General features: G+C 33.1%; 1 pseudogene; it reads right to left on the bottom strand.

The window, feature by feature from the left end:
• Window positions 1-4,995: 4,995 nt before the first annotated feature.
• LOC107899608 (BEL1-like homeodomain protein 1) lies at window positions 4,996-9,767 on the bottom strand (annotated as a pseudogene).
• Between the last annotated feature and the right edge of the window lie 561 nt (window positions 9,768-10,328).

The raw sequence follows: 10,328 nt of genomic DNA, 5'->3' as shown, positions 1-10,328 counted from the left end.
TTTGTTTTCAAGAATTTAGTCATTTTATTTTTCAGAATTTATAAATAATATTATAATGAATCTGAATTTAACAAAATAATTTTATTAATTTTATTAATTAGACCAAAATTTTAAAATATAAGACAGATTAAATTTTTAAAAATAAAAGTGTAAAAATTAAATTTTAAATTGATAAAAGCATGTAAAAACCGTTGGTTTGAGACGGCCATCTTAGCACCCTTAGAACATGTGCCTTAATAATTAATAGGGTTGGTTTTTGTTTTATGTAGTATAACTTCCTTGACGGTTTTCTTTTTTGATTAACCTTTTTTTATGGCGGTTTTTAAAATTGGATTGATAGTTGAATTAATTAAGTTATTAGTTCATTGATTTAATTGGTTCAATTAATTTGACTAAATAAATTATAAAAAAATTTGATTCAACTGGTTCAATCGATTTTTTACCTAGTTTAACTAGTCTATACTGATTCCTAAGTCAACCAATTAAATACCTTTCTCTAAACTAATACTTCAGCCGACTCTCGATTCATCCAGTTCAAACAACCTTGCTCCAGATTGCTCATAATGGGCATAATATTTCCACAATTAAGGTTTAAGATATTATTATTTCTTCTCTTTATAAGGTTAGGTATGTATGACAACTTATAATTTAAGTAAAAATAGTCTACAACACCCTAAATTAATTTAATCATATTTGAAGTTTTTCCTAATATTTTTTATATAAGTAATATAATAATTTTTTATTCACAATTGTTTTTATAATATAAAACAGAAATGGTAGGTAAACGATTACAACCAAATGAGATGCCAAAATGATATTCCTTTCCCTTGAATCCCTCCATTTCTATCCAATTGTTCTATAGATAGGTTTCATTATATTAATCATGTATGATCATGAATAACATTCTAAAATAGCTGATATTGAGCTGAAACTTTAAGAAATGGTCAAAGGACAAAAGGGTATTACAAAAATATCCTGAATTGATCTCGTGCAAAGATCAACTCTTTTGTTACCCATATCACTTGAGCAATACACATATGGTATGAAACATGTGTTATATATGTAACACCCTACGCTTGAACCAACCATCAGATCCAGGTATGGAGAGTTACAAGTTGACCCATTCGATTACTCCAACGCTTCTATTTAAACACTCTGACAATATCTCCAACGAGTAGTTCGTTCTTACTGCCACGAAGTGAGTTGACTTTATTAGTCGATTCGCTATCACCCAAACAACGTTCTTCTTGGATGCACAAATAGGCAATCCCGTCACAAAGTCCCTTGTGATTCTATCCCACTTCCATTCTGGAATCTCCAACGAGCACAATTTTCCAAAAGGAATCTGATGTTCTTCCTTAACCTTCTGACAGGTTAAGCACTTCATCACATACTTCGCTATTTCTCCCTTTATTCCTAGCCACCAAAATAATTTCCTTAGATCCCATTACATCTTCACACTTCGAAGATGAAGGGAATAGGGTTCTTGATGACTTTCTTTCACTATTTCCTGCTTGAGATTTTCCTCTTTTTGAACATATAGCATTCCTATAAAGCATAATTCTCCTTCCTTTCCCAACCTGAAATTCTTATTATTGCCAGACTTTACGCGTTCCCTTATTTCGTTTCCTCACGCTTCCTTTTGTTGTGTTTCTATGATTTGAGAAAGGAACATGGGTCGTGCCCTAAACTCAGCAAGAATTGACCCATCACTCCCTAAGCATACCCTTGCTCTCAAAGAAGCCAGAGTTGATGTAGTCTTTCTGCTCAGGGTATCGACTACTACATTCACTTTGCTTGGATGGTACTCAATAGTCAAGTCAAAATCTTTTAACAGTTCAAGCCATCTTTGCTGGCATAGATTCAACTCCTTTTGAGTGGGCAGATACTTCAGGCTCTTGTGGTCATAAAATATGCGACATTTTTCTCCATACAGACAATGCATCCAAATCTTTAGAGCTAGCACTACAACTATCAGTTCCAAGTCATGAGTTGGATAAGTCTTCTCATGAGTTAGGAGTATAGTATAGTTGTGCTTTACACTTTTTTGAAGAATGGTTAAATAAGTCATGTTTTACATGCACCGAAGTACAACTATTATTCATAGACTTTGTAGCACTTTGCATATCATAGTTGGTGTAATTGATGGATATATGTATATCTGATTACATTTCCATGATTGGTTAACTGGGTAAAAGACTTATATGTATGTGTTAACGATTCAATGTGAAAGAATGAATTGTCAAACATTTTCATGATTGATTAATCGAGGCAAACACACAGTCCCTCTGGGACTAACTAAGGTGGGTGACACACCTCTTTAGGAACATTAGGGTTGTCGCCCATCATGTATTAAATGGATTCATTCTTGTATTTGGTATAATTATATCTATTGTATGATCTATAAACCAACTCATATAATTTATCCAACCCAATAACTAATTTTCTATTCCCAAAATATTATTAATTAAAATAAATTTAATTTAAAGTACACTGACAGTCAGTCAACTTTGATTAAAATAACAACTCAATCACTAAACTTTAAAAAAATGACAAATCAGTCACTAACAGACATTTTCCATTACAGACGTAACAAAAAGCTGAGGTGGCCCATTAACTAGCCACGTTGGACATTAACTAGCTACATGGAACCCCAATTTAAGAACCCTAGTTGTTGGAAAAAAAAAGAAGAAGAAGAAAAGAAGAAATGGAGATACCCACTATTGATTTGAGTTTTCTCTTTCATTTTCTCTATTGATTTTCTCGGCATCCAAACAATGGAGAGTTTAGCCCTCTGCATCGTGACTTCCTCTGACTTTTCTTCTAACCTTTCTCTCATCTCCTTCACATTTTTGGCAGCCAACTTTTTCTATTCCCTACGGTCCATTCCAGCCCAAAACCCTGGATCAAACAAAAGTGCCTCATGAGGGAGTTTAGTGCATCGCAGATAACGACGATTCTTGAGTTGCTTACTATAGCAAATTCTTAAGTTGGGATGTGCTAGGGTAGTAACACAAATACCTTGCGCATAAAAAAAGAGATGTTCCAATGCCTAATAGGAATTTCTTCAAACGACTTATCTGCTTCAAAAGTTATTCACTAACGACTCGCATTTTAAAGTTTGCAACTATGGGCTTGAGAGCTGAAACGAAGGAAACTGTGTAAGGCAAACTGATACTAGGCTTGTAGGAGGAGATTTGATTTTCTGGAAAAGGAGTACGGATGAGGGCTTAGCAGAATAGGAATAAGAGGTATTGTTGGTAGTTCTGTTAGAACGGTGGAGGTCTTCAAGGTGGCGCTTTTGCAGGGCACGCTGTTCTTCAAGGCGTTGGAGCGCAGGTTGTGCTTTTCCATTTCTTTTCTTCTTCTTCTTTTCTTTTTCTTCTTCTTTTTTTGGTTAAAGGAAGCTAATATAGACATGTCCAACGTAGACGTCATCTAGTTAACTGGCTACATCACCTGTTCCATTAGACCTGTAATCTAAAATGTTCGTGGGTGACTAATTTGTCACTTTTCGATAACGCTAGTGATTAGTTTGTTATTTTCTAAAGTTTAGTGACTATTTTTTTTATTTTAATCAAAGTTGAGTGATTGCCGTGTACTTTACCCTAAATTTAATTAATTCACTCAATTAAATTATTTTCTCAACCCAATTCTAATTCCATTAAAGTCTAATACTAGAATTTATAAGTAAATAAATTTAATTGTCTTTTTTTCTTAAAATTGTGATGATTAACTAATTTTAGTTTTTACTTTAAACTTCGATTATTTAATAATAATTCAAAAAAATTAAATGAACTACTAAGTCATCTCTTATCTCATGCGAGAAAATCATTCACGCCAGCTAATGATCCATGCAATCTATTTTTTTATTGTTTCCATGCACTCAACGTATCAATTCAAATTCAATCATTTAAGGGTTGTGTTGAGCTAACGGAGGGATCGATTGAACATATATAACTAGGGTTTAATAATTTATAATTAAGTTTTGACTCTTCATCTATTAATTACAACATTATAGTCATGGAGTTAATCTACTAAAAGTACCATAATTGAACTCTCCCTTATTATATACCATTACAAAAACAACTTATAATTATGTTTGTCTAATAACCTTGTCATATGTGTGTTATCCTCATAAGATATCATTTATCTCTTTGGGTTAAATTCGTTCATTTAATATGATCGGATCATATTTTATCTCATGATAACCATTGCACCTTCCTTAATGAAAAAGTCAAATACTAATACATAGTAAATAAATCATTCGTTCGATCTGTAGTCACGTTTATTTATAATCAACCATGTAATGTTAATGAGAGAATATTATTTACCTTTTATTGGAATATGAGTTCCACTATTGTAAGTAAAGCTATATCATACATAAGTCGTATAGACAACATATCAACTTTTGGCTCTATTACCAATTGAACTCATAGTTTTAATATATCAAAATATACAAGTTACATACACATAGTCAATTACTTACTCAAGATTGAGGTAAGTCACACTATGAACGTTACAACTGAATAAATTAATAAATGAATCTAAGATATAAATTCAACTTGGGTCTTGTTCGATGTGTAGTCTGTGCAGACAATCACATCCATTCTCTATATATCTTTCTAAGAGTCATTCATACCCCAATTTGACTTAATAGACAACATAATAGTCTATTGAATCAATTTGCTCAATTTTTATTCTTCAGACTACGGACCACTTAAATGAGCTACTAATATAAGTTATCTTCTTGCAAAATGACCCGACCACACGATACAACTTAATATTAGTTAAACACTAAATAGTTAGTGAGTTGATTTTTTTTTATATTTTGCTTTTCGTGAAAAATTCATTGAGGATAAATACAAAAGATAAATAATATAAACTATGAAATTTTATTAAACTAGTTCATCCACGATTATTTAAATTAAATTCTAATATTGAATAATAAAAAAACATATTAATGTGATATTTTTAAGAAAGTGAATAACGAAGTTGAAATATAGATTGAGTCATATTCATATATTATATAAAATGGAATTGTATCAATATGATATACAATGCTCAACCTTACTAATTCATGTCTAAACTACGTAAGAATATATACGAATTACCTAGATATAAACTATCCATCTTTCCTTTACCGTATAGCAAAGCAGGATATAGAAATTGAAACTGATTTTTCGCGTATTCTCAGACCTCAAGTGTTTGGAGAAGGGAGAATAAAAGTAGAATATGGGCCGATAGAATTGAAGTTGGGTTTGGTTTCATGCAACAAAATCCGGCAACAATTGTGCAGCAAACCTTTTCCTGTTTTGCATCTCAAAGGTACTGGAATGAGAAGCTTGTTGAGTGTTGTTGATCCCGCAGAAATCTACTTCACTTTGCCCTAATTCTAACCTTCTTCCTAGCTGAATGTTCTGGTTCGATAGCAAGCTCTGGTGGTTCCCCGAGAGAGACAGGTTCTCACAATGGGGAAGACCAAGGGTGAGCGAAACACTGTTTCCATGAAACCTTTGTGTCAACTGGTTGGGGTCGAACCTCCCGATATCTCCCATGGCACTGTATGTGGGAAATCCACTACCGGTATTATCAGTTCCAGTAAAAAACGAGTAGCTGTCCTTGGGCATCCTTTCATCACCGAAATTCATGTTGATTTCCCTTGTTTCACCTTGCTTCATTTCCGTGTCCATTGAAAGGATGCTACTAGGAGAATTTTGTAACTCGTTGACGCTACTCCTTGGCTTTTTGGGGCTTCTTTGAGCTGCGCCATCAAGATCACATGATCCAATAAGATTGAAGGCAGTGGCTGTTTGTGGAAGAAAGGAGCCTCCCATTGTGGAGTTGGAAAATTCAGTAGGGGGCATATTCTGCTGCTGGTTGATGGATTTCTCGGGCTGGGATTGAGCTTTAACTTGATTCATCATAAATGACACATTTTCTTGATGGGCACTAGAGCTGGACTCCGACTCCTTTTGCACACTTTTGTTTGCCTTCACTTCGCTGCCATTCCTTTCTTGTTCCTTCACTTCCTCCAAATACATTTCTTCAACCATTGGCTTCCAAAGTCGAACTCGAGCATTTATGAACCAGTTTGAAACCTGCATTCCAAGTTACATCGTAACGATGAATAAAAGACATAAGGTCAAATTACTATAATTAAATTTGGGGTTTAATCTCTACACTTCAATTTGTCATAATTTGATTCCCTGTGATTAGTTACTCCAAATAATTCATACCCTTCAAAAACATAATTTGACCAACGAATATATGGAAATGGAAGAGTGAGGATGCACATACCTGGCCTCTTGTGAGCCCTGTTTGTTTGGCAAGTATATGTTTGTCTGAATCTTTAGGATACCTGGAAACAGAAAAAGTTGAAAAGGGATTTGAGCTAAAGGTAATGTATACATGATGATGATGATGATGGTGTAAGAGGGGTAGCACATACGGATGAAGGAAGTGCTCGAAAAGCCAAGCACGAAGAACGGAAACAGCACGTTCAGGTAATCCTCTTTGGGGTCTCCAAGCATTGTGTTGGATCATCCCCAACTGCTGCAACGCTCGCTGTTGTCGGAGCTGATGGTCAACGTACCTTAGTCTCGAACCGTCCACTTTTGCACCTAAGCAATCCTCTTCTCCTAAACTCTTGCTTGTGGCTTTGATTTGTCCTGATATTGCATCTTTCAGACACCTGAATTGCTTCGATATTGTCTTCAAAGCAAGGGCTGTGTAGGATTTTGCTGCGCCCAATCCCGCTGCCTGCTCGAACGAAGATACTACTATGTGCATTTGATGATGGTACTGTCTGTATCTTTGCTCCACCTTCATGTTCGCCGAAATGGAAAATCAGTACAAAATTACATGAAAAAAAAACTTATTTCCATAATTATAATTAAAGATCAACAATGCAAAAAATAAGTACATACACATTAATATTCCAAACATCAGTGGAATAGTTTAGCGAAGTTGAACATTTTGGATAGCTTGATGTGTAAATAATTTTATAAACCATCATTGAAAATAAATTCAAGTGAATTCAATTTTCAAAATTTATGATGTAATGTAAGTGTGTATCAAATACAAATCATATAGTATTAAACAATATCTTATCAGGTACAACAAGATTCAATTAATTAGTTTTTTTTATTTCCCACAAATTTAATTGAATGTATAAATTAAAATATATTATATTTATTTTTTAAAAATTGATTATAGAATTTAAAAACCTTTTAAAAACGTGAAATGTTAAATTTTCTCTAAAAAAAATTATAGCTTGTATTAAGATCAATTAAAATATATTTTAATAATTTAAAAATTATTATAAAAATTATAATGTTTTAGGAATATTATGATCAATTTTTTTAAAAAATAATTAGTATCTGATTTATTATAAATAGATGTCTCACTCCTTAGTGAACATCAAATAAAAAAATATTATCTGTAAAAAAAAGTTAATTGTGTTTTTTTTTTTTGAATTCAGTAGATTTTTTTAAAAAATTCAACAGTATTTTTACCAATTTTTAAAGTAAATAATTTATTAATACAATAAAATTTAAATATGATTTAAAGTAAATAATTGTATTAAACAATATTTATATATTGTTTTATTTTTTTCACTAAACAGTGTTTTTAATTTAACAATGTAATTTAATATTATATTTTGAAAACAAAGGGTTTGAATTAAATATTTAAAGACAACAATTTAATAATAATATAAAATTAAATTAAAAAAATTCAGTAGATTTAGAAAAGATAAACAGTATTTTTTACAATTTTTGAAAAATATTAATTAAAGGTTTAAAATATGTTATTAATTTGTATGTGTGTTTTAATATTTTATTTGACAAAGTTTATTAATATATATTAAAACTGTTGTTAAACATAGGAATATTTTAGTAGTGTTTTAAAAAAAAATTTAAAACCATTATTTGAAGAATTATAATTACTTGTGTAAAACCTATTCAATAAAAAATTAACTCATTGTATAAATAAAAGACTGTTTATAAATTTGTAATAATAATTTTTAAAAAATTTGTATACCATTTATAAAAAATTTAACTTTTTAAAAACGATAAATAACCTCAGGGTTTTAATTTTCATATAGATTTTGTATTTAATTATGTTGTAAAAAAGTTACTTATCTGTTCCGTGAAAATTATTTTGAAACAGTGATATTAATATAATTTTATTTTAAATTTGGAAAATTCTGATGCTACCAAATGTTAAAAATTTGTATTGTGAAGACAAATTGTTTAAAAGCTTGAAATATATATATATATATGGGTATTAGGGTTTAGGTAAAAGTGTTGTAGAAGGAGAACTTGTTCTGTGCATGAACTGGGAGATGAATGATAATCTTCACTAATAGCAGTAAATTTGGCTTTCAAATATAGGATGGAAATTAAAACGAACCTCATCAAGCATACTGACAAGTTTAGCTTTCTTCATCTGCAGCTCCTGTCTTTGAGCTGTGGTGAGCTCAGCTCCACGTTTAGCCCCATTTTCACCAGCGCTTGAACCCTCTCCAGCCACCGATTCTTTGTTCACCTTTATCTTCTCCTCCTTGGTCCCCTCAGACACGTCCGTCTTTATCCCTTTCCCCACATTAACGACTTCATCAAGAAGCTCTTGTGCAGCTCTCAAGTACTTTGATCCCAAAACCACACTCTGAGCCCCATAAATCCCATTCGAAACAACGGAAACCGACGACGGCGAGTTCCCTGATATCCTCACATCTTCACCCAGTGACATAGTAGGAACTTGAGGTTGTCCTTGTATGTCTGTTTCAACATTATTGCTTGACCTATAACCCACTTGTTGGGATGATAGACTCAGGGACAAACCTTGCCTTGGGGACACCACCGGCCGTTGAAACCCCGACTGCGATGCAACATCATGGGACCCACCAGAGTTATCTCCTGTAGCTGCTGCCGACACAACCTGCGGATGGCTACTTCCTGGGGAATTCTGATGATCAACACTTGAACCCCATAAGTTAGAGTGGAAACCGGGGACTACACCTTGAAGGGGGATGGACGGTGGGGATCGTCGGAATTGAGCGGTTTGATGGAGGTGGATGGTGTTGGGAGAGGGAGACCAAGGAAACGCTGATGATGGTTAGGCGGTGGTGCTTGGGGTAAGCTTGTGGGGTTTAAGAAGAACATGTTAGTGGCAGCCGATGGTTGTTGGTGTGTGTCAGCGTAGGGAACGTAGTTGGGGTTCATGAGATAAAGCGTTTGCAACCCATCAGCTGAAGCAGCCTGGAAATCTGAGCTTCCATGAAAGTACGTCGCCATCTCAAACTAAGGTATTGAGATGATAGATTTGATCTTAAAAGTCGTACAAAAACGAAAAAGAAAAATCAAAGGAAAAAAAGATGAGATAAAGAATAAAAATGAAAAGGGAAAAGAATTGAGGAGGGGGAAAGGAAAGCCGTCAAAGGATGTTGCAGAGACAGGCAAAGTACCATATTCCAATCCAATTATGGCTAAAAACACACGAGAGGAGATGCATATCTGTGAGAGTCAGCACACGTTCTGTCTAAATGCCTATCATGGAAGCAAAAAAAAAAAAAAACTATATGTCTTTTTAGGCTTTTAGGTGTATGACTGTATATAGTTTTGCAGATCTTGTCAGACTCAAATTTCTTTGCTATTTTTCTTCCCTTTCAGTTCATAAATATATGATGATAATTGATAATACATAAAAGAAAGAGAAAGAGATGCAAAGCAAAAAAACAACAGAAAATGATACCCACTTTTTCTTTTCCTTTCTTTTTCTCTTTTTTGGTTATTTCCCCTTCAAAAATATAGCTTTGTGCTGGTTTGTGATTGGAGGGAATTTTAATTAAATAAATTTCACTTTTTAATATTTTGTGGTCCCTTTCTTTTCATTATCTTATCGCTCTAATGGTGTTAGGTAACAACAATAGATCATTTTGAAAGTGAAAAAAATAACAGTGGAGAATGCCGCTGGAAAACGAGGAAATGTCCATATTTCTAAAGAAAGGGTTTCTTAATGTACAAATCAATACTGAGGGCGTAAATGAGACACTAATGTTGTACGATACTGGAGTTCAATTCCGTAATCATTGAGTTCGAGACGAATTTCAGTCTAGTGATAATTTGTTTGAATGATTCTCGAATTTTATATTTTTACATTATTAATCTTAAACTTAATTATTGAGTCGAGCTCGAATACGAGCTTAAAAATAAATGTTCACTTGAGCTCGAATAAAGTATCGAGTTTAAAATTTCAAGTCGAGCTCGAACTTGACAATATTCAGATTCGATTCAATTTGATTTGTTAAAGGTATGGTGACACCA

Source organism: Gossypium hirsutum, chromosome D09, assembly GCF_007990345.1.
Source record: "Gossypium hirsutum isolate 1008001.06 chromosome D09, Gossypium_hirsutum_v2.1, whole genome shotgun sequence".
In the NCBI taxonomy this organism is placed as follows: Eukaryota; Viridiplantae; Streptophyta; class Magnoliopsida; order Malvales; family Malvaceae; genus Gossypium; species Gossypium hirsutum.
This window is presented reverse-complemented; position numbering and strand designations above follow the sequence as displayed.